The 26,228-nt window shown below is 42.5% G+C and overlaps 1 protein-coding gene across 3 annotated transcripts in view; it reads right to left on the minus strand.

Annotated features, from left to right (window-relative positions):
- LOC117363206 (potassium voltage-gated channel subfamily E member 1-like) overlaps positions 1 to 23,922 on the minus strand; it is a 58,287-nt gene extending 34,365 nt beyond the window's left edge. The window contains exon 1 of one of the 3 annotated variants that reach the window (XR_004539993.1): positions 23,761 to 23,922. The gene's annotated coding sequence lies outside the window, so the exon portion shown is untranslated. Of the gene's footprint in view, positions 1 to 6,129; positions 6,264 to 23,760 lie in introns of those variants that run through there. The other 2 variants (XM_033950617.1, XM_033950618.1) reach the window with 2 other exon arrangements.
- Positions 23,923 to 26,228: the final 2,306 nt, after the last annotated feature.

Genomic DNA, 26,228 nt, shown 5'->3' on the forward strand with positions numbered 1-26,228 from the left:
TGCAGATGAGGACGGAGCTTAGGCATTGGTGGAATGAGGCATTATGACATCACAATCTGAGCTCTAGAATGTTGCTACTTAGGATTTTAAAGTGTTTGAGGCTTGTGCAGATGTGGACGGAGCTTGCAGGAATGGGGCAGGGGCAGGAAAAGAACTCTCTGGGATGGGACGGGAAAATGAGTTCTCACGGGAACATGGAAAAATTTGTCCTCGTGTCATTCTCTACTTGTAAACACCCAAATATTTAATTTTACTGGCCACTCATTTAAAACTGAAAGATTGCTGAAAAACCTGTTTAAAAGTACTATCCAAATTAACATTAAAAGCTCATGTTAACTTGAATCCTGAGACAGCCTAGTACCTATGCAAGAGAGACAATAGGTTTAGAAATGAGACAAGGAGATTAGTAAGCGATAGAAGTATGTTATCCGCCAACAGCACAATTTTGTATTCAATATCACCCGCATGAAGTCCACAAACATCCAGACTTGTGTGAACAACGCTTGTCAATGGTTCCATCAGTAGTGCAAAAAACAGGGAAGTCAGAAGGCAACCCTGTCAAGACCTCTGCTCAACTCAAACTGTTGAGAATTACCCCCCTTAATTCACACACAGGCCCATGGCTTAGCAGTGAATGCCAAGATCCAGGCCCAAAAATGGGAGCAGAGACCAAATTTGGATATAGCGGCACTAGAAAAGGTTCAAAGAAGAGCGACCAAGATGATAAAGGGTATTGAACTCCTCTCGTATGAGGAGAGACAAAAAGGCTAGGCCTCTTCAGCTTGGAAAAAAGACGGCTGAAGAGAGATATGATTGAAGTCTACAAAATCCTGAGAGGAGTAGAACGGGTACAAGTGGATCGATTTTTCACTCTGTCAAAAATTACCAAGACTAGGGGCTCCTTTTATCAAGGTGCGGTAGGGGGTTTAACGCGCGGAATACTGTGCGTTAAACCGCCTGCCGCGCTAGTCGCTAACGCCTCCATTGACGAGGCGTTTGTTTTTTTGGCTTGCCACGGGGGTTAGCGCGTGATGAAACGTCCGACGCGCTAACCTCCGTAGCGCACCTTGATAAAAGGAGCCCTAGGGGACACTCGAAGTTACAGGGAAATATTTTTAAAACCAACAGGAGGAAATTTTTTTCACTCAGAGAATAGTTAAGCTCTGGAACGCATTGCCAGAGGTTGCGGTGAGAGAGGATAGCGTAGCTGGTTTTAAGAAGGGTTTGGACAATTTCCTGGAGGAAAAGTTCATAGCCACTGCTTGCCCTGGATCGGTAGCATGGAATGTTGCTACTCTTTGGGTTTTGGCCAGGTACTAGTGACCTGGATTGGCCACCGTGAGAACAGGCTACTGGGCTGGATGGACCTTTGGCCTGACCCAGTAAGGCTATCGTTATGTTCTTATGTTCATAAAAGGCTAGTGGATGTGGTTGAAGGTCTTTTCGGCAATCAGTACTGAGAAGGAACATCGACATCCGAGTGGAACGGGCAATTGTGAGCCTACCTGATCAGAATGGACCACTAAGGTAGGGTTGCGGCAAGCCTCTTGCCCCAAATCTTTGCAAAAATTTTTACATCTGTGTTCGACACCGAGATAAGATTGACAGGCTGTCAAATCTTTCTGTGGCTTAGGGATTGCTGCAATTCAAGCTTCAATCACAGACAGTGGAAAAGGGGAACAGTATTCAAGAGAGAGTAACAGAGCAAGATGAGAAGCAAAAATTTTATAGAAGTCCCCTCCCCCCCAAAAAAAAAACTTGGAGACTTAGATTAGGCAGAGTTTTAATAGCTTGTAGCATGTATTTAATTGTGGTCTCCCTATCCAGAGAAACACATTGTGCCAGTGTTAAAGTTGGTAAAGCAAGCTCCGACAAATAAGAATCAATGGCCGCCAAGTCAATCCCAGAGTCTGCAGTACACTTCTGACTTCTCCCTCCGTATTCGCTGTGATAGGGGATTAACCCTTTCAGGACCAAGGGACATATTTGTCCCATAACTTTAAAATCCTATAAATTTTGATTGGGATAGTCCACAGTTCTAAATTTGATATGTACGGATTCCATATGATACTGCCTTTATGTAAACAAACTGGTTCCGACATTCATTCATTAGCGTCGTTGCTAGATTGACGAGAAGATTCACTTGCCACACTGTCCATAAGCCAGAAGTGTGATTTTTTTAAATAAAAATAATGATATTTCACAAAAAAAATCAATTTTTTGGCATCTGCAAGCCCTTTTTACCATAAAAATGTCGTCAAAACCACAAAAATTGGCCTACGATCCTTATGGTCCTGAAAGGGTTAACAGATCCGCGAATACAGAAAAACCGCGAATAACTTTTTCATATGTTATTCGCTGTTTTCTATTATAAACCATCGTGAATATGGTGAAACTGCAAATAACATGGTGGGAGGCCTGGCCTGTTCCTGAAGGAGAGGCAAAACACGGTGAAGAAAGTACTGGGAATCGGCGATTTTCTCTGGAAACGCTTGGAATCAGCAATTTCTCTATGCAAGCTGACGTAATTTGGGGGGAGGAGCCAGCAAGCTAAAAACCGTGAATAATCAAAACCGCAAATGCTGAAACTACAAATACGGAGGGCAAAGTGTACGGAAAAACAAAAAATAACTTTTTCATATGTTATTCGCTGTTTTCTATTATAAACCATCGTGAATATGGTGAAACTGCGAATAACATGGTGGGAGGCCTGGCCTGTTCCTGAAGGAGAGGCAACACATGATGAAGAAAGTGCCGGGAATCGGCGATTTTTCTTTGTATTCGCTTGGAATCGGTGATTTCTCTATGCAAGCTGACGTCATGGGGGGGAAGGAGCCAGCAAGCTAAAAACTGCGAATAATCAAAACCGCGATTGCTTAAACCGTGAATATGGAGGGAGAAGTGTATATACTGTATATCACTGTAATATTGTTTATTGAAAGCTTCTATATTGCTACTAACTGGGGAGTCAATTCAGAGCGGTTTACATGAGCTTCCGTAATGATGTTACAATTCTTGAGCTTCTGTAATGGTGTTACAGTACAGAGTTAAGAGTGTTTCTGTGATGGTTTTCCATACATGAGCTGCTGTAGTGTTGTTATATTTACATATCTTTTACATTATTTTACAATATTCCCCAAACCGCTCCCTTATCTGAAGTATGGGTCAATAAAATGCCACATCTATTTTTGATTTTATATAGGCTTCTATCAGCCTGCTGTCTACACAGGTTTCCAAGTTGCAAGTTTCCAAGTTTATTAGTTTTTAATATCCCGACCATCAAGCAAATATCTGGCCGGTTAACAATGTTTTATAAAGGCTAAAAATTTTATAACATAAAGTGAACGTATATGACATAGACTAGACAAACTGGAAGGTGAGGAAAATAGGGGAAGGAGGGGAGAAATTACATAATTTAGTAAAGAAGGAGAAAGTGGGGAGAGGATAGAACGAGAGGAATGGGGTAGCATTGTTGAGGCAAGCACTTACTCGCGGTAAGAGGCAGGAAAAAAGAAAGAGAAAGAAAAAATAAAAGAGGAAGACATGAGAAATGAGAAATGATGATTTAGGTTCAATCGAAAGCGTCTTGAAATAAGAAAGTCTTTAAGCCGGTCTTGAATTTAATTAAATTTTGTTCGTCCCGTAGATATTGTGGGAGAGAGTTCCATAGTGTGGGTGCAGTTACTGCAAAATTGGTTTTTCGGGTGCAATAGAATTCTTTTAGAGAAGGAATAAAAAGGAGTTTTTGGTCAGTGGATCTTAACGTACAAGGGGAACATTGTGGAATTAATAGTTTATCAAGGAATAGTGGTTGGTGGAAAAGTTTAATTTGGCTGGTGCAAGGTCAACATATGGCTTATCTTGTTGTTTTTCTCATAAGCTTGATTTTTAGCCTGGCACAGGCATGGGCCACTTTTTCTGTGTAGTAGATATCTAATTGCAATCTGGCAGCCTTTAGCTGCTGAAAAACAGATTCAGAGCCTGTAAATTTATGTTGCTGCTCTAAGCTGGATCTCCAATAACACTACTGGGTAAGATTTAAACAAAAAATGTCCCCAAAGGCCTTAAGCAAACAAAACAAAAAAAAATCTAATCCTTTTTAACCGAGAAGGTGCTCAGAACCAATGAATGGTAAGAAAATCACAAAACCGGGGACAAGCAAGTGTTTTCAGAAAAGTCTATCATTGCACCATCTTCAGTCGGTAGAAAAGTTTCAACTGTGTCTGAATAAATATATTATTTTAAAGTGTCCATGTCTTTATAAAGCAGCTATCTCCAATAAGTTAAAGTGCAAATATTTTGAAGAACTTAGCTTGGCCATAAAGGTGAGGTGGTTAAGAAGTTGTCTCACTCCAGCGTCAGGACCCATTGGAGTGAGACAACTTCTTAACCACCTCACCTTTATAAAGACATGGACACTTTAAAATAATATTTTTTACCCAGAGGGGGGTGGACACATGGAACGCGCTTCCGGAGGTTGTGATAGTCCAGAGCACATTGCAGGGTTTCAAGGAAGGTTTAGACAAGTTCCTAAAAGATAAGGGGATTGAGGGTTACAGATAAAAAGAAGAGGTAGGTTACAGAAAGGGACAGGAACCACATTACAGGTCATAGACCTGACGGGCCGCCGCGGGAGCGGACCGCTGGGCGCGATGGACCAATGGTCTGACCCAGTGGTGGCAACTTCTTATGTTCTTATATATTTATTCAGACACAGTTGAAACTTTTCTACTTGGTTTTAAATTCTTTATTCATTTTTGCACATTACAACAATTGTAGCAGATAAACTCATATGAACTTATAAATACACACTTGATTAACTCTCATATAACACTTTAAGTATAACATTTCATTACAAATTAATATTCTATAATATTTTGAATATTATGTAATAAACCTAATATTTAAACTATTCTTATTAAATAGAAAATCCTCCCTTCCCATCCCTCCCATCACAATATTACATACTTGACTACTTGACTGCTGTAACATCGCCTATTTAGCAATTTCCCAAAAGAACACGCAGGGTTTACAATTGATGCAAAATGCAGCGGTCAAACTGATCTTTGGGCTGAGGAAGTTTGACCACGTGACACCCTACTACCGGCAGCTGCATTGGCTGCCAATGGAGGCGCGCGTAAAGTTTAAATTTGCCTGCTTCTGCTTCAAAGCAGAAGCAGGACTTGCCCCTAAATATATAACTGACCTTTTCGTCTTCTCAGCCAACAGAAACAAGAGAAGCTCACATTCCGACTTCGTTTCCCTCCCAGTGAGAGGTTGTAAACTGAAAAAACACCATGAACATCTTCTCTCGCACCAAGCAGCATCATGGGGTAAAGACCTAGAACAATTGCTTTCGCCCACTACTTATGAGGAATTTAGGAAACGTCTGAAAACACACCTGTTCCTAAAGTATCTAGACAACTGATCCTCTCTTCTCTCTCCCCTCTATAGCGATTAACTTGTTCTATTGATCACTCTCTCCTCAAAAATGGATTTCCTGTCCTATTAACCCTCTTTCTTCCTCCCCTCTTAAAGTCAATCAATTTGTACCTTTGCTTAATCTTTGTAAACCGCATAGAACTTCACGGTATTGCGGTATATAAGCTGTTATTATTATTATTATTACAAGTACCATTACAAACTTTTCTACCGATTGAAGATGGTGCAATGATAGACTTTTTTGAAAACACTTGCAGGGGCTTGTCCCCGGTTTTGTGATTTTCTTACCATCCATTGGTTCTGAGCACCTTCTCGGTTAAAAAGGATTAGATTTTTTTGTCCCTTTGTTTTGTTTGCTTTTGGCTGCTCTAAGCTGCTCATACGAGAAATACAGTACAGTCTAGTATCAATGTAGTCTTCTGCTGCTTACGTTGGGAAGTAACTTTAATGAACCCCTCCCCCCCTAGAAACTGCCTTTAAGGGCATTCCAAACAACATCTAAAGGTGGGTCAGAGTCCAGGTTATGCTCAAGGTAATCCTTCATCAAAGCTCTGAAAGCCTGAACCAGAGATTCAACTCCCAACATAGCATTACGTTTTAAGGGACCAGTATCTAGTCTTAGGTTGTCCCCTAACATTTAATAATTCAACCCAAGTAGGAGCGTGACTGGAAAGCAAATAAACTTACTTGTAGCAGGTGTTCTCCGAGGACAGCTGGCATATATTCTCATTTGTGGGTGACATAATCCGGAGCCGGTATGAACACAACCAAGTACACTGTCATTTTAAATCTTTAGGCAGTGCCCATACCACAGACTTGCTGGTGCCTTCCTGCCCAACGTCGTCTCACATGACCATCAGTTCAGTGGAAGGAAAACTCGGATGTCTCAATCCGTCCCCCTTACTTCCATTGGTTTCAGTGGAAGTAAAACCCGGATGTCTCAATCCATCCCCCTTACTTCCATTGGTTTCAGTGGAAGTAAAACCGTTCTCCTTTTTCTGGAGCCATATGGTAACCCTATATATAACACCTCTTGGGATCATGCTTAGCTCGTTCAATCTGGACAAATAATTATAAAAGAAATGCTATTCTCCTCTTTTTTTGGCTTCAGAAACAAACAGCTTAGAAAACTGAACATCGCAAAACATGCTCCTCTTTAAAACGTGAAAATGCTTGTATGGTGGGTCTTAAATGTATTTTGCAATATTGGTTGCAAACAGAACCTCCTAGTTTTTGGCATTGGAGGAACCAATTACATCGTATACTTTTATTTGAGGTTTGGGAGGTTTGTCGATTTCCTAGACGAACTCGTCTTTTTATGCAAATTTGGGACCCCTATATTCACGCTCCTCTTTAAAATGTGCCTCTTGCAGCATCACAACCTGGGGTTGATTTGATCCAATTTCTTGCAAAACTAAATGTCTCTTCCTAGGAGAGTTAAGTCTCTTTACATTCCAAGTTTAAAATCTTAAGATCAACCCCCATGTTCAATTAACAACAAAACAAAAGCAAAGAAATTATAGTCAGTAGAAAATTCCTCTCACTTCTCAGAAGAAAATAAACATTCCACTCAGAGTACAAAAAGAATCCCTTTCCAGCAGGAAAGAACCAGTCAAACTATTCCCTTCCCCAACAACAACAACAAAAAACCTGCTTCAACTGACTAAAATAAAAACCCAGCTGCCTAGAACCCCTCCCAGCCTCAAAATAAAACAAAATGCCACCTACTTGAAGCCTAAGCCCACATTGCAAAGAAATGAAGATCCTCCTGGTTCCACAACCCAAGTCCCCAACCAACCCCGGTCCTTCTACCCACAATGAAAGAAGAAAACCAAAGCAAAATAAATTCCTTGCATACAACACAGCAATTCACATAGCTACATATGCTTCTGAACGGTGTATATACAGTAACTGAATCCCTGAAGCTAGATCTCAAACCCATTTTTGCAGACAGTAAGGCCCATATTCTATAAACGGTGCCTTAACAAATGCCCTCACTCAGCTGCCCCTCGCTGTCTCTCTTCATTTATCTCCCCCTCTTCCATGAGCTCCGCTCAGCTGGTAAATCCCTCCTATCTGCGCCCTTCTCTTCAACTGCCAGCTCCAGACTCCGTCCATTCTGCCTTGCCGCACCGTATGCTTGGAACAAGCTGCCCGAATCCCTATGGCAATGTTCAAGGCCCAGTTAAAAGCCCACCTCTTTAACCCTTTCAGGACCAAGGGACATATTTGTCCCATAACTTTAAAATCCTATAAATTTTGATTGGGATAGTCTACAGTTCTAAATTTGATATGTACGGATTCCATATGATACTGCCTTTATGTAAACAAACTGGTTCCGACATTCATTCATTAGCGTCGTTGCTAGATTGACGAGAAGATTCACTTGTCACACTGTCCATAAGCCAGAAGTGTGATTTTTTAAAATAAAAATAATGATATTTCACAAAAAAAATCAATTTTTTGGCATCTGCAAGCCCTTTTTACCATAAAAATGTCGTCAAAACCACAAAAATTGGCCTACGATCCTTATGGTCCTGAAAGGGTTAAGGGTGCTTTCGACTCCTAACTCCTCTTACCTTGGGTTCTGCATCCCCAACCCTCTATGTCATGTCTATCTGTCCAAATTAGATTGTAAGCGCTTCTGAGCAGGGACCGTCTATAAATTTAAAAAATGTACAGCGCTGCCTACACCTTTCAGCGCTATATAAATGATAAGTAGTAGTAGGCGCCAGTAAGCACCCTACTGGCATCTAAGTTAAGTCCAAAACGCAGTTTAAAAGCTGACTTGAATGAAAATTGAAGGTGCCTATTGGCGCCTACAAAAATAGAACCGGAATCACGCCTCTGCCGAAGCTTTACTGCGCCTAATGCCACTGTTGGCGTGGCTAACGCTAGAAGTGGTGTTTGGTGCGATTCACATCAAAGATAAGCGCCGGAAATGTAGGCCTTTTCCAGCGCCCACCTTTGCCGGAGGTGCGATTCTCTAAACGATGCCGTCGCATGACTGACACGCAATCGGCAGCCGCTAGACAATGGCACCGTTTAGAGGATCTGGGCCTAAAAGTACACCCCAACAAAGAAGGATGCCACCTCAAAGATGAGGAGCAGCATCTCCAAATTTAAGAAATGATAAGTATCAAGATGTACTGACACTAAAGACAAGTCCTCAGCAGACTCCCCCACAGCGAACAGCCACATTTTCTGCACTTTATCCGGGACTCGCTTCCACCGCTGAAGTTTAGTGCGAGTAGATAGAGCCACCATCGATAAAGACGATGCACAAGAAGGAAAAATTCCCTCCAACCCCTGCAGCATCCGCCAAGCCTCAGAGGCTTTCACTCAGCGAGTCGGGCCCACAAACACAAAAGACTAGGCAAAGGGGAAGCTCCAACAGTATGAAATCTTTTCCTTTTGTAAAATCTCCCAAATCAGTTTCAAATCCTTCCATTTACCGTAAGCAAAGTTTTTTTATTTTTTTAATAATATATGGATTAGAATTTTAACAATTGTGAATTATTTATTATTTGTTAAGAATATCTTTTTGTATAATTTATATGTATTTTTACTCTATTTCTTTAATAAAATGTTTGAACATAAATAAGGGGGATAGGGAAGGGGTAGGGGGGTAGGGAAGGGGGAAGGGGGGAATTTATAGAGCAGTGGTCTCAAACTCAAACCCTTTGCAGGGCCACATTTTGGATTTGTAGGTACTTGGAGGGCCTCAGCAAAAATAGTTAATGTCTTATTAAAGAAATGACAATTTTGCATGAAGTAACTCTTTATAGTTTATAAATCTTATCTCCCCCTCCGAAGGCCTGCATGTTCCCCCCTTCTCTGCAGCGTCCTCCAGCTTCCCCCCCTGGTTTCCCGGTCTTAGTTTCAGCTAATTACCGCAGCCTACAGAGAGGATTACCGGTGCTGTAGCGTTCCTTGCAGGCTGCCATCGGCCTCCACAGCACGTTCCCTCTGGCATGGTCCCGCCCCTCCTCTGATGTCAGGGGCAGGATCGCAGCAGAGGGAACGTGCTGCTGAGGATGATAGCAGCCTGAAAGGATCGCTACAGCACCGGCAATCCTCTCTGCAGACTGCGGTAATTATCTGAAGGTAAGAGTAGGATTCCAGGGGGGAAGCCGGAGGACGCTGCAAAGAGCGGGCAGCACTAGTACAGACTGCAGGCCGCATGTGGCCCCCGGGCCACGAGTTTGAGACCACTGGTATGGAGGTATGAGATAGGTAATATGGAAATATATTTTGGAGGAATGATAGAAATATGTATGAAATTAGTATTGTGAATATAATTGTATTGAACATTTTATTGTATTATATTATTGTATACTTATTTGATTCCTTCAATAAAATTGTTATAAATTAAGCAAAGTGAGCATTGAAAGATCCTGGAACACTTGGTTGGGAACATCCTGATAATGTAAAGTGCCCTTTTGATGAGTTTGCTGATAGATGTGTTCCTTCACAACATACTGGGTGATACGGGTGGGGGAGGCAGAACCAGCACACAATGTGTGCACTCAAGCTCAACCGGGGCTGCATCCCTATAATCGCCAAGACGCCGAGTGCAAAGCAGCCTTCAAACTTTTCATTGGGGATACTGTCAAGGAAACAATTGTTTCCAAAGTCATTCTCTTTTATTGAGAAACGCCTTGTCTTTCAAGCATGTGGCACATCCCCCTTTCTTTCAAAAAATTGGTAGAAAAATTAAGAATAAGGATGGAGGCCCTCCCCAGAGGCTACAAGGGCTGTCACGGGCCTCCAGTCCTTGCGCTGAAGAACACTGATCTAGGGTATATGCGATAAGAGTGTGTGTTGTTTCCGTATACTGTACTGTGTGTTATGTGGTTCAGAGAAATGCGCATTAATAAAGCTTAATACCATGATAAAGCTTAACCCCCCTCTTACCATCCCCTCCCTAACCCCAGATCCTACTTTTCCCTCTCTTGGAAACCTTCTCTGATCTAACGTTGTAACCCTTCTTCCATAACTCTTTTTGTAATCCGCTTTGAACCGAAAGGTAATGGCGGAATAGAAATCTGTAATGTAATGCAATGTAATTATTCTCAGGTCTGCTAGTCAAGAAAGGAGAAAAGTTTGGAGGCTCATTTTCAAAGCATTTAGACATACAAAGTACCGCAGGTTTCTATGGTACTTTGAAAATGAGCCCCTATGGCTCTGCAGAGAGAGCTAATGGAAGATAGCTCTGTCTTGAAGAATGCCCTATAAGGACAGTCTCAGTATTATAGGTCTTCCTGAAGCCAGTTTGATGACGATGTAGTGCAGTGTAGTTTTCTAGGTAATAGTCAAGTGTTCCAGGACAAAGTGTTCAGCAAGTTTGGAAACAAAAGGAAGTTGAGCAATAGGGTAGTATTCGAAATAAGGGTGTGTTTTGTACTTGTATCTTTTAAGGTAGATGCAAGCAGATTTACAACTTAAGGCCAGTAAAGATCATGGAATGCAAGGTTCAAATTTCTTGACAATCCTCCCTCCCTCAAGCCCCCAAGCAGCTACAAATCCCCCCTCCCGCCCCTTAGCACCAGCATGACAGCAGTCCCGAGCCGCAAAGCCCTCCTAATCTAATCTAATCCTTAGGTTTGTATACCGCATCATCTCCACGTTCGTAGAGCTCGACACGGTTTACAGTAGGAGAAATAGGAAGGAACTGCAACAGAGGGTTAGAGGTAGAAGTGTGAAGAAAATTTAGAGGACTTGGGATGCCAAGATATAAGAGTTTCCTTGATTCCTAAGTTGGAGGAAGACTTACATTTTTTGAGAAAAGCCAGGTTTTCAGATGTTTGCGGAAAACTTGGAGAGAGCTCAAGTTCTGAAGAGGGGAGGTAAGGTTGTTCCAGAGCTCAGTGATTTTGAAGTGGAGGGAGGTCCCTAGCTTTCCTGTGTGGGAAATGCCTTTTAGCGAGGGGAAGGATAGTTTTAATTTGTGGGAGGATCTGGTGGTATTAGGGTAGAAAGTGGCAAAAACAGACGGCGGTCCTGAACTGCGAACTCCCTTCTCGCTCCCTCTCTCTTCCTTACCTGAAGTGCGGTGGTCAGCAGGAGGCAGAGGCTGCTTGTAGCCAGCCCCGGCAGGGCTTTTCTTCTGACGCATCAGAGGAAAGGCCCTGCCAAGGCTGGCTGCATGCAGCCGTTTTTGAAGCTTCCTCCTGCTGACCGCTGCGCTTTGGGTAAAGAAGAGAGAAAGGTGTCTGGTAATCTTGCCTTCCAAGGACAACTCTGGGTTTATATGATCAAGAACATCTTTGTTGGTGATCCCAGCTGTCCATGGGATTCGTAAAAGTCTTCTCCGGCACCCTAGCTCGAAGGCATCAATTTTTCATCTAATCTGTTTTCGTGAGTGTCCATGTCTCTGAGCCATATGTCCCATGCTTGGGAACACAATGGCAGTGATCAGTCTCTGATGGTGACTGAGACGTCCTTACGCTTCCACATTAGGCTCAAGCTAACCAAGGCTGCACCCATATTTATATTTATTTATTTTTAAAATTTCTATACCCTTTATAACTAAATGGTTCACAGTGTTACATACATAGTTTAAGAACAAAATCAATATCTTATTGTATTATATTATTTTATATTTATTTGATTCCTTCAATAAAATATTATAAATTAAAATGATTAAAAAAAAACAAAAGAACAAAATCATCAGGACATACAAATAATTCTAAAAAAAAAAAAATCATGTTAAAACATTATTAAAAACTAAAACCATAATAAAAACTAAAACCATAATAAAAATGATCATGAACAGTTCATCAACTTTGCCAGAAAGGCAATTATTAACTAGAAGAAAGCATCTACAAATAGCTGTGTCTTGAGTAATTTTCTGAACATGCCTTTTACACGGCAGTTTCGTATCTGGCCCACAAGGGAGTTCCATTTTTTGACTCCCGCACAGCAAAAAGTCATTTTGCCAGTCTCAACAAGCCTTGGGCTTACATTCGTCTTCAGTAAAGCTAAGTTTTCAGAACGTAATGATCTGTTTGGTGTGTAACTAGACATATTAATTTTAAACAATTCCGGGATGTTTCCAAACAAGAATTGATGACAGATCATTACTGTTTTATATTGTATTCGGAAGGTGACTGGAAGCCAATGCAATTGTTGTAGATATGGCGTAATATGATCATTTTGGACAATCCAATAATCAATCTTGCCGCTGCATTTTGTACAACTTGCAATGCCCTGCCCTTTGCTTTGTTATTCCAAGGTACAATAATCAAGTCTTGACAAGACTATAGCCTGATCTACCGAGCGAAAATCAAATGGCGCAAGCACTGGTTTGAATCGATGTAACAAATAAATTTGTGCAAAGCATGCTTTAATTATAGGGTAAACCGATAATACCAGTATGGTCACCAGTCAGTCTGGACATCCAACACTACTACCTATATGGACAGCAACACTGAATTACGATATTAAGTTAAACACCATGACTTAAATAAACCGGTGACCAAGCTAGCTCAAAATCCAGCCCATAGTGCCTTTTTATAACAGTTACGAGGCTCATTTTCAAAAATGAAAAACATTCAAAAAGTGGCTATTTTCAAAACCTATATTCTAGATCAGGGAGGGGTAGGCAATTTCGGTCTTCAAGAGCCCCAGGCAGATCAGGTTTTCAGGATATCCACAAAGACAATTGCAGCTAAACTTATCTTCGGTAAGAGTAAATTTGATCATGTAACCCCTCTGCTCAAGGAATTACATTGGCTTCCAGGGTGTCAGGTCAAAAGCGCGCCGGGACAAAGGCGCGCGCAGACAATTGAGCGCAGCGCGGAGGCGTGCGCCGCAGAAAATGACTGTTTTTAGGGCTCCGACAGGGGGGGCGTGGAGGGGGAACCCCCCCACTTTACTTAATAGAGATCGCGCCGCGTTGTGGGGGCGTTGTGGGGGGTTTGGGGGGTTGTAACCCCCCACATTTTACTGAAAACTTCACTTTTTCCCTGTTTTTAGGGAAAAACGCCGGCGCGATCTCTATTAAGTAAACTGGGGGGGCTCCCCAACAAAACCCCCCATCGGAGCCCCTAAAAACTGTAATTTTCTTCGGCACGCGCCTCCGTCTTGCGCTCAGTTGTCGGCGCGCGCCTTTGTCTTTCGCGGGGTTGTCTATGAACCGGCTTCCAGTGTATCTCAGAATTCAATTGAAGTGCATTTGTGTTGCATTTAAGATCCTATTTGGCATTTTTGCCACTTGGATTCCTTTGGACTGGAATGTTCATAGATCTCATCTTGCCAGAAGTTCTCAAAAATTAAAACTTACATTTCCCTCTCTCAGTGGTAAAAACAGAACCCTTAAGAACATAAGAAATGCCTTCACCGGATCAGACCGAGGTCCATCTTGTCCGGCGATCCGAGCATGCAGCGGTCCTTTTAAGTACACCTTTTAGGAGATTTAGTTATTCTTTTGCTTTTAAATTAACCGAATTCTGGAATGCTTTACCGCTTACATTAAGAAGTTTAGGTTCTTTTGCTTTATTCCGGAAAGTTCAGAAAATTTTTTTGCTTGCTAAACATTTTGGGAAATTAACTATTTCAGTCTACTTTTTCTTGTCAGATTTATGTATTATGTTTTACATTATTGTAAACCGAGTCGAGCTCCTCTTGGTTGATGACTCGATCTATAAAACTAAGTTTTAGTTTAGTTTAATACCTGCATGCTAATGCTCCCCAATTCAGGCAAAAATGTTTGGATTCGATTTGGCCTGTTGAATCAACTTTTCGATTCCATTCAATTTGCTTTTCCCTCCCAATTGGGCGTTTTTTTTTTCAAACATCCAGGCAGGCTTCCTGTTGGAGGTCGAAACACGGACCGTGTCGGGTCATACAAGTAAAGGACGTTGAGTTCATGTATTTAGTTTATATCTGTGTTTATAATCAATAAAGCTTATTGTTACCAAGGCTGTCGTGTACAGTCTCTTTCCCCACTTGGTTCTTGTTCCGGTTTGTTTGACGTGGCGTTGTTTGACCTTGTTTTTGTGCTTTGAGTTTATTTTGTAGCCTCTTCACCCACCCCACCCACCTTTGCCCTCTCCAACCTCACACCAGCACTGTGGTGTAAACAAAATAAACAAACAAAAAAGACTTTTCCTTTCTCTGTTAGGTCCTAGTTCACGCTCGCTGTCAACATCAGCTCTGGCAGAATACACATTTCAAATCTGACATATTGTGATCACAAAATAGAAAATAAAATTATTTTTTCTACCTTTTGTTGAATGGTCATTTTATTATTCAAATCATGTTGATCTCAGGCTCTGGTTTCTATTTGTTTTCTGTTAACTCACTCGCCAGGGTCTCCTGTCCATTAGACTTTGTTTTCTTTCTCCATGCTCACCATTAGTGCTGCCCGATTCAGGGAAAAAGTTTTTGATTCGATTTGGCCTATTGAATCAATTTTTCAATTCAATTCAATTTTCCCGCCCAATTGAGCGTTAAAAAATTTTTTTTTTTAATGTCTTGGCGGGTTTATTTGTAGCCTTTTTACTCACCCCACCGACTTCTGCCCTCTCCAGGATGCAGCCACCAGCTGCTGAGCTAAGCACAGCATTTGTGGCACCTTCGGAAAGATCTTCAGCTGGCGAGGCCTGGGGGATCCCTGTCAGCTATATGCCGCTGTTGGGTGGGCCTATAAACTAAATATAAGCTAAATACTCAGGCCTACCTGTGGCTAAGCAACTGTCTTGCATAGTGCATAATTTGCAAGTAGGCCTATCCATAGGCAGAGTCCGAGTGGGATACATGCATGTGGAGCGCACACAACAGGGGAAAAAACAAAACCACGAATGAAATGTCAGAAAACAGAACAGTGGAATTGTCCAAAGAAGAAAGATGTGCACTAAAAAAGTGTCCACAGGTTAATCTGTAGATGTAGAAATCTTTATTCTTCCAACATCATCATGGTACAATCAATGATTCAGTGACTCAACATGTACATGTTTCGGCCAACCGGACTGCCTCAGGAGTCTTAAGAATCACAAAGCAAAAAATCAACTTGCTGGCAGAACACAAGGACGCTGCCAATATTCAAACTGAAATGTGGTAGTAGCGCAGTGGATAATCCTTGTGTTCTGCCAGTAAGTTGATTTTTTGCTTTGTGATTCTTAAGACTCCTGAGGCAGTCCGGTTGGCCGAAACATGTACATGTCGAGTCACTGAATCATTGATTGTACCATGATGATGTTGGAAGAATAAAGATTTCTACATCTACAGATTAACCTGTGGACACTTTTTTAGTGCACATTTTTCTTCTATGGACAATTTCACTGTTCTGTTTTCATACATGCATGTGGAACATATCTCCAACCTTTAGATGCGAACACTTAATGCTAACTTTTAAGTCTGTATTTTATCCGTCACACCAGAATTCTATAAAGGAAAATAGTCACTTCCATTTCTTTAAAGCAGTGGTTCTCAACCCAGTAGTGAATTTTTACCCTTCCCCGCAGGAACTCATTTTCCCGTCCCTGCAAGTTCTTTTCCTGCAAGCTCCATCCTCATCTGCGCAAGCCTCAAACACTTTAAAACATAAGTAGCAACATTCTAGAGCTCAGATTGTGATGTCATAATGCCTCATTCCACCAATGCCTACACTCCGTCCTCATCTGCGCAAGCCTCAAACACTTTAAAACATAAGTAGCAACATTCTAGAGCTCAGATTGTGATGTCATAATGCCTCATTCCACCAATGCCTAAGCTCCATCCTCATCTGCACAAGCCTTAAACACTTTAAAATCATAAGTGCTCGAGGCTTGTGTGGTTAAGGCATGGGGCAGGGGCAGGGACAGCGATACAACTCATGTGGACGGGATGGGGCAATGGAGTTCCTGCGGGGACGGGGACAAACCTGTCCCCGTGTCCTTCTCTATAACCCAATCTGTGGAACAAAGACGCCAATCAGATTTTCAGGATACCCACAATGAATATGCATGAGATAAATTTGCATACAACCGAAGTAAGGCATGCAAATTTATTTCATGAATATTCATTGTGGGTGTCCTAGAAGCCTGACTGGCTAGGTGCAGGGCCGGATTTAGATGAAACGAGGCCCTAGGCTATTCCACTTATGAGGCCCTTTCACCTCCCATTTTTAAGTTTGTAAATTACATGAGAGATAATAAAATACATCATTACTGTGATATATTTCAATATGTTAAATGAAACATGTTGTTATTGGTACTAACCTTTATAAAAAATGTGACATGGATCTTGAGGCCCTAGGCTGAAGCCTAGTTAGCCTATAGGAAAATCCGACCCTGGCTAGGTGTCTCCTGAGGACTGGGTTAAGAATCTCTGCTTTATAGGCTGTGCTCCTGCTAGGTGACCTTTGGGTGTCTATACAATTTCCTGCCTGGTACAAAAGGAGATGGCAAAGAGGACATGGTGGTACGTGATAGAGAAAGATTAGCCAAGTCCAAGAAGTGGAGTGGAGGAGGAGCCTCATGGTTAATGCAGCGGACTGAGATCCTAGAGAACTGGGTTTAAGTCACAGTGCAGCTCTTTGTGACCAAGGGCAAGTCACTTAACCCCAAGTCCCAAAAAATCTTAGACTGTGAGCCCATTAGGAGCAGAGAAGGTAACTGTATATACATGTGGACCGCGCTGCATGCTTCTAGTACTGCTATAGAAGTAAGGAGTAGAAATAAGAATGATTATAACCGAGGGGAAGATTCTCAAATGTTCACGGTAAAATCCAACAGGCCACTGTTGCGCTCGCTACTCTAACGATTTTAAAAGTGTGCATCTTTCTCTAAAAAAACCATGCTTGCAAATGAGGTTTGCAGAGGGTTGCTAAATTTGCACGTGCCCAGTGCTGGTGATCGCGATCGGCACATGACCAGAATAAATGCACAAGAAAAACCACCCCAAAGATCAGTAGGAGGGATGCCTATTCCCTTCTGCTGCAAAAGTCAAGCAACCCCCCTCCTCCCACCCGACGGCAGCAGGAGAGAAGCTCACTCACTCCCACCAGCAAGCAACCCCCCCCCCCAACACTCCTTACCCGGCAGCAGGAGAGACGCCCACTCCCTCCAGCCGCCAAGCAATACCCCTGACACACCCTCTAACAGCGAGAGATATGCCCACTCCCTCCCGCTGCCACTGTCGTCCCTCCAATGACCCTCCCGCCCCACCCTTATCTTGTTTACGAAGGTTGGCCGGAGGAATGCCTACTCCCTCCGGCCAGCAGGCCTTCCCCTCCCCGGTGCATCCTGAGATGCGTTGGGGAGGGGCCCAAAGCTCAGATTAATCCAGAAGCCTAAGGCCCCTGACCAGAAAGTAAGGCTACAACAGCTCAGACCTGCTGGAAAATTTTGCTCACAAATGTAGGACAGCGAGGTTAGAGTGCTAATTATTAATGATCTCGTTGTAATACATTTGCATGGCAGAGTCAGAGACTGCTAGGAAGCTCGGAAAAGACCACGGTAAGCTGTTTTGATAATCTCCCACTAAAATACATGGACGCTGAATTGGCTGGAACCGGTTTAGCGACCATGTTAAAATTTTGAGAATCTTTCCCTCAGTTCCCAGAGCAACAATAATCCACAGTGGTTTTCTTGAAATTAAAAAAAAAAAAAAAAATGGTACCAAGCTGGGGCCGGTGGCAGTGTTCTCTTTCCACTCCAGCTGCAGTGGGAGAGAAAGGAAGCAACGTCTCCCAGTTCAAAATGTACCGGGTCAGTGCCTTGGCATAAAATCAGCCCTGGTAATCTTTTCTACAAAGGCAGCCAACAACTCTCTCTGCTAAAGGGACATATCAGTAAGAAAGTTAAGCTAAGATGAATGGACGAGGGTGCTCACAAGAACTCTGTTTTAGATCCTGAAGGAGAAATCCTTAAAGTGCTAAAAAAGCAAGGCAATTTCCCTCCCTTCTTCTGGAATACGGAATAATCTCAAGGAGTTTGGAAAACTCTAGTTCTGGCAGCAGCTGCATTAGAAATAGTTCAAAAATACAGCAGAAATCCCCGAGAGGTTGGCATCTGAACCTGGGACATGCACTGCTTGTTCATCCTCCCTATACCAGATAGCATCAACTAACTCGTAAAACAAATACTGTACAATAAAAACACCAAGAGGTTCCTCTTCATCCCTCGGACTATACTTCATACTCACAGACAGAGAACGACATGGAGACAATGTTTTCGCTGTCCCCGCGGGAACTCATTTTCCCGTCCTGTCCCGGATAGTTCTTTTCCTGTTCCTGCCCCATTCCTGCAAGCTCTGTCCTCATCTGCACAAGACTCAAACACTTAAAAATCATAAGTGTTTGAGGCTTGTGTAGTTAAGGCAGAGCTTACAGGAATGGGGCAGGGACAGTGACAAAACTCGTGGGGACGGGGTGGGAAAATTGAGTTCCTGCAGGGATGGGGAAAAATTTGTCCCAGTCATTCTCTACACTGCACCACTCTAGAAATTAAAATGTAGTCAAAGTGAGCCAAGTAAAGGACAATCAAGCCATTGTGACATCACTGATGAGGTTGGCTCTTAGGCATTGGTGGAATGAGGCATTATGATGTCACAATACCAGCTCTGGAGGCTGAAACTCTTCACACTGTTTATGTATTCAATTTTCTATGCTGATCTCTCAAGTAGAGAATGACACGGGGGCAAATTTTTTCCCATCCCCACGAGAACTCATTTTCCTGCCCCATTCCTGCAAGCTCTGTCCTCATCTGCACAAGCCTCAAACACTTAAAAATCATTAGTTTGAGGCAGAGCTTACAGGAATGGGACAGGGACAGTGACAAAACTCGTGGGGACGGGGTGGGAAAATTGAGTTCCTGCGGGGATGGGGAAAAATTTGTCCCAGTCATTCTCTACTCACAGAAGCAAATTAAAAAAAAAAAAAAAAAATCAGGGGGGAGGGGTTGCATATCTAAGCAGGGTTCTCTTGATTTCACTGGTCTTAAGTCTTTATTTTAAAAAATACAGTTATTTATATGCCACCAATCAATTTCTTATTTCATAGGTAAACTTTTGATCCCTTACTCATCACCAGGGCCTTCCGAGCAAATAATCAAAATTTACTCTCTATACCGTCAATATGGGGATTGTTTTACGACACTACTCGCTAATCCATCTTTTCAGTTGCCGCCCCCTCTCTGTGGAATGCCCTCCCACTAGACATTCGATTAGAGAATTCACTCGGAAAATTTAAAACCAAACTTAAAACTTTCCTCTTTAAAGATGCTTTCACTCTTTAGCATCAGCCTCTGCCTTTTAATTCCCTGACTCTTGTGTAGCTTTGAAACATCTAATACTTTTCTTGAAATGATTCCCCCCTAATGTCTTTACCGCTCCTCACTTACCACCCTTTTTTATTAATTTTACTTCGATGTATTTTAAACAACCTCTCCCTCCCCTACTTTCCTTCCGTTTCATGTATGTTAATCTGAATTTGTCCAGTATTTTTAATCTATATATATAAAATCGGATGTATGTATGTATGTGCCGCGATCACGCAAAAACGGCTTGACCGATTTGAACGAAACTTGGTATGCAGATCCCTCACTACCCGGGATGATATGTTCTGGGGGTCTCGCGGCCCACCTGCACACGTGGGCGGAGCTACAAACAGATAATCGTATTTCACCCATTCATGTCAATGGAAAAAATGTAAAGAGCTGCCAACGCAAAAACGGCTTGCCCGATTTGAACGAAACTTGGTATGCCGATCCCTCACTACCTGGGGTGATATGTTCTGGGGGTATCGCGGCCAACCTGCACACCTGGGCAGAGCTACAAACAGAAAATCAGATTTCACCCATTCATGTCAATGGAAAAAATGTAAAAACTGCCTCCGCAAAACCGGCTTGCCCGATTTGAACGAAACTTGGTATGCGGATCCCTCACTACCTGGGGTGATATGTTCTGGGGGTCTCACGGCCCACCTGCACATGTGGGCGGAGCTACAAACATAAAATCAGATTTCACCCATTCATGTCAATGGAAAAAATGTAAAACAGCTGCCAACGCAAAAACAGCTTGCCCGATTTGAACGAAACTTGGTATGCAGATCCTGTGTCATTCTTTAGTGTCTCTCTCAACCTCAGTCCTTCTATACCAGCATTCTTCAATGCAAGGCTTGAGGGTCAGTGGCTGAGCCCATTCATACTCTGATTCTTATCTGAGCCAAGTATAGGATAATGAAGCTATTGTGTCATCACTGATGAGATTGTCCTTTAGGCAGTGGTGGAATGAGGCATTATGACATCACAATCTCAGCTCTGGAATGTTGCTACTCTTTGGGTTTCTGTCAGGTACTTGGGACCTGAGTTGGCCTCAGCTGGAAACAGGATCCTGGGCTTGATGGACCTCAATACTTATGGTCTTATGTTCTAACTAACCATCCTGTATCATTCTTTTGTGTCTCTCTCAACCTCAGTCCTTCTATACCAGCATTCTTCAATGCAAGGCTTGAGGGTCAGTGGCTGAGCCCATTCATACTCTGATTCTTATCTGAGCCAAGTATAGGATAATGAAGCTATTGTGACATCACTGATGAGGTTGGCCTTTAGGCAGTGGTGGAATGAGACATTATGACATCTCAATCTCAGCTTTGGAATGTTGCTACTCTTTGGGTTTCTGTCAGGAACTTGGGACCTGGGTTGACCTCAGCTGGAAACAGGATCCTAGGCTTGATGGACCTCAACGCTTATGGTCTTATGTTCTAACCATCCTGTAACATTCTTTAGTGTCTTTCTTAACCTCAGTCCTTCTACACTAGCATTCTTCAATGCAAGACTTGAGGGTCAGTGGCTGGGCCCATTCATGCTCTGATTCTTATGTGAGCCAAGTATAGGATAATGAAGCCATTGTGACATCACTGATAAGGCTGGCTTTTAGGCATTGGTGGAATGAGGCATTATGACATCACAATCTCAGCTACGCTTTGGGTTTCTGCCAGGTACTTGAGACCTGAATTGGCCACAGCTGGAACCAGGATCCTGGGCTTGATGGGCCTTTGGTCTGTCCCAGTATGGCAACACTTGTGGTCTTATGTTCTAACCATCCCGTATCATTCTTTAGTGTCTCTCTCAATCTCAATCCTCCTACACCAGTATTCTTCAATGCAAGGCTTGAGGGTCAGTGGCTGGGCCCATTCATACTCTGATTCTTCCCTCTCTCCTTAAAGAATGACATGGAGATGGTTTCCTGCGGTTTTCCACGGGGACGGGAACAGTGATGAATTTTATCACCGTGTCATTTTCAAATCCTGGGGATCCGAGTTCAGTTTCCAGCATGGCTCCATGTGATCTTGGGCAAGTCACCTAAGCTCCATCGCCCCAGGTACAAAACTTTAGATTGTGAGCCCACTAGGGACAGAAGAAGTACCTGCAAAAAATGTGGACAGTGCTGTGTATGTCTAGTAGCGCTATAGAAATGATTATTAGTAGTAGTAGACCCTTGAAGTGGAGCACAAAGATCTAGATGGGCAACAATTTTACGACACCCAGAGTAAGCCAGTGCAAGACCATGTGGAAAGCGTGGTGCAGTGGTTAAAACTACAGCCTCAGCACCTTGAGGTTGCGGGTTCAAATCCACACTATTCCTTGTGACTCTGGTCAAGCCATCTAATCCTCCCATTACCCCAGGTACATTAGATAGATTGTGAGCCTACTGGGACAGACAGAGAAAAGTGCTCCCCTGGAAGAACGGTATAAGAACATAGGAACATAAGAAGTTGCCTCCACTGGGTCAGACCAGAGGTCCATCATGCCCAGCAGTCCGCTCCCACGGCGGCCCATCAGGTCCATGACCTGTAAGGTGACCAGTGTCTAAGCCCTTTTAATCCCCTTGTCCTTCCCTGTAAGCCCTTTCATAACTTATCTCTACCTCTATCTGTATCCCTCAACCCCCATGTCCTCCAGGAATTCAGGTATAGGAAATTGAATAAATAAATTAAAAAAAGCACATGAGCATCAGAGCGTTTACCTTGCCAGCCAGTTTTGTAAAAGCCAGCATATGTTATCAGAATGTTCTAATGCATGCTTATTTGGTGTTTCATAAATATTATGCTGACATCATATTATATCTCTGTTATTAGCGTGCACTAACTGATTTAGTGCATGCTAACTGTAATAGCGCATGCTAATCAATTTAGCATGCACTAATGATTATAATGGGCGCCTTGGCATTTAGCGTGTGCTAATCGTTAGCATGCGCTAAGTCAGTTAGTGCGCCTTAGAAAAGGGACCCCCTCGGTCCCTTAAATAGGTGTATTTTTGATACTGTTTCATGGGAGTCTTGTTATTAAGTTTCAAGTTGCTGATTTCACGTTTACCTCGTTTAGGGGTCCTTTTATTAAGGTGCGCTAACCCAGTGGTTCCCAACCCTGTCCTGGAGGACCACCAGGCCAATTGGGTTTTCAGGCTAGCCCTAATGAATATGCATGAGAGAGATTTGCATATAATGGAAGTGACAGATATGCAAATCTGCTCCATGCATATTCATTAGGGCGATCCTGAAAACCCGATTGGCCTGGTGGTCCTCCAGGACAGGGTTTGGAACCACTGCGCTAACCGATGTAGACATACATTATATTCTTAAGACATACATTATATTCCTATGGGCATCTTAGCATTTAGCACGCAGTAATTGGTCACCGCTCCTTAATAAAAGGACCCCTTATTGTATTTATGTTTATAATTGGTCATTTTTTGTTTTGCTGTTAACAAAATTGTAAGTTTTATGTTGAACTGCTGTACACCAGCTTGGGAGATCTCTTCAAAAAGGTGGTTAGCAAGTAAATAAATTTTTAAAAAAATGTACTGGTAATATGTAAGCTCTCTGAGGCAGGGACCTACCAACTGGATGTATGTTGAAATTTTGAATTTAAAAAATGTATATAAGAACCTCAGAGGAGAGTACCACAAAATGAATATAATACATGAATTTTAACCCCCTGAGCTTGGACCTGGAAAGGTGAACATTTAAATCCAAATGCATACCTTTGTATATTGTGCTTCCACAGCACTGTTCAATAATCAGCACTGAGTTCTTTTGTTTATCTCACAAAGTTAAACACAAAACACCAAACAGAGGGGTTAATTTAATGATGGCAATGCTTCATAACCCAGTAAATGACAGCAAAGACCAAAACAATCCATCCACTTTGCCTTGCAAAGTGTTTAGAGTTCAAAATGCTGCTCCATACATGTTACCCTTCTACATTCTGGTTAGCTCAAGCCTCTGTTTATTGGCTAATATGGAACCCTGATATTTAAGCCCTTTTGCCACCCAGATCACTGCAAACTCACTCACTGGTCACTGAAACAACAGAAGTCCCACTGTACTCACATTTTTCAGGATATTGGGGATCTAGGGCTTTCAGAATAGAGACTCCAATACAGGATATTTGTCATTCCCCTCCCTGGTGCTTAAGCTTGCTCTACTGTATAGAGAGCTGGATCCTCTTGCTGATATCATTAGGAGCTGCCACCACACACCCAACTCCTTCCACTCTCAACGGAGAAGTCTTTAACAGACTGCATCCTTTCTCCTACATATACACACACATACATACAGGAAAACCACTGCCATCTACTGGCACCTCCCCAGAACACACCTGGATCAGTCATCATTGCTTTCTGTACAAGATGACTGGAATGTACCAGTGCAATTAGTAATAGCGATTACTGCTTTCATAACTTTGTTCTCATTCATGGGGAGGAAGTGGCACTGTGCATTACCAATCCAGGTATAAGGAGTCAGAGGAATAACTGGATAATCCATCTCATCAAGGGAAAACCTTTTATCTGTATTAATCCAATCAGACCAATTTCCACTAGTCACCAGTCTGAAATCAGATACTGTTCAATAGACCCATGGCAAAAGCAGAGATCCTTGTGCTATGCACTTTTAAAATAGGTCTGCTAACAGGGCTTAATTTGTAGAAAAAAGGAAGTGGAACTTAGAGTGGGGCTGGTGTAAACTGTTTTTCTCCAAGAAAAACATGCACTCTTGTCCACATACACGAACACTGAGGAACCAGAAATGATTTATTCATACCATCAATTCTGTTTTGTTTCCATGGGGAAACCAGAAATGACATCAAGGCTGGTCTAGCCACTGTACAGCCTAGGAATCCACCTAGGGCAGGTGGGGGGGGGGGGGGGGGAGTAAACATAAGAACAAAAGAGCTGCCAAATTGGGACCAATCGAAGGTCCATCAAACCCAGTATCCTGTTTCCAACAATGACCGATCCAGGCAAGATTCCAAAAGAGCAAAACAGATTTTATGCTGCTTAGGAGCATTAGATTTTCCCATCTTAATAATGGCATATGGACGTCTCTTTTAGGAAATTAGCCAAACCTTTTTTTTTTTTTTTTACCCTGCTAAGCTAACTGTTTTCACCACATTCTCAGACAACTAATTCCAGAGTTTAATTTCACGTTGAGTGAAGAAATAATTTCTCCAATTTGTTTTGAATTTACTACTTAATAGCTTCATTGTATGCCCCCTAGTCCTAGCATTTTTGGAAAAAGAGTAAACAAGTGATTCATGTCTAATCATTCCGCCCAACTCAGTATTTTACATACCTCAAGTAAGCCATCTCTTATCCAAGCTGAAGATCCCTAGCCACTTTAGCTTTTCCTCGTAGGGAAGCCGTCTCTTCCCCTTTATTGTTTTCATTGCCCTTCTCTGTAACTTTTCTAATTCCACTATATCTTTGGGATGCAGTGACCAGAACTGCACACTGTATTCGAGGTGCAGTCACACCATGGCTGCACTTTTCAAGGCTGTATTGTTTGTTCCCCTGATGAGCCATTGGTGAAACAAGGTCGCTTGTTGGGAAGATTGGAGAAGACGTGACAGTGTTGGAGCTCAAGTCGTCTTTTGTCAGCTAAATCCTTGAATGTGCCTCCGGGTGACTTTGCCCTTTTCTAAACCTGAGCTGTTCTGTGAGGGAATTTTTTGCCAGTGAAAGTATCAAAAGCAGTTTTGATTTGTACCTTTTGGTTCTATACTGCTACATTAGTCTGAGGCTTTTTCTCCCTCTTTTTGGGTGCATACTGGGGTACTTCGGTGCCACGATCACACATTTTGAATCAATATATGAACATATTATATGTTGTGTGTCCTTGTATAATTTGTTAATGATTATAACATTTTCATTTTTAAGAACATAAGAAGTGCCTCTGCTGGGTCAGACCAGAGGTCCATCATGCCCAGCAGTCCGCTCACGCGGGGGCCCACCAGGTCCAGGACCTGTACAGTAACCCTTTATCTATACCCCTCTATCCCCTTGTCCTTCAGAAAATTGTCCAAATCCTTCTTGTTTTCCATTCCTTTCCTAATAATTCCTAGTACCTTGGTTTGCGAGCATAATTCGTTCCAGAAGCATGTTTGTAATCCAAAGCACTCATATATCAAAGCAGATTTCCCCATAGGAAATAATGGAAATTCAGACGATTCGTTCCACAACCCATAAACTTTAATACAAAATACTATACGTACTTGAATTGCAAGACCTCGCTCATTTAGAACAGTCTCTACACTCCCACAGCATCAGAGAAGAACCATCGGCTCAGTTGTGATGATGTGACGCGTGTATACTGTATGTACTTGTATTGCAAGACCTCGCTTGTTTAGAACCGTCACTACACTCCCTCAGCATCAGAGAAAGAAGAACCATCGGCTCAGTTGTGATGATGTGATGCGTGTATACCTTATGTACTTGTATTGCAAGACTTTGCTTGTTTAGAACAATCATTACACTCCCGCAGCGTCAGAGAGAGAACCATCGGCTCAGTTGTGATGATGT

This window comes from Geotrypetes seraphini, chromosome 6, assembly GCF_902459505.1.
Source record: "Geotrypetes seraphini chromosome 6, aGeoSer1.1, whole genome shotgun sequence".
Taxonomy (NCBI): domain Eukaryota; kingdom Metazoa; phylum Chordata; class Amphibia; order Gymnophiona; family Dermophiidae; genus Geotrypetes; species Geotrypetes seraphini.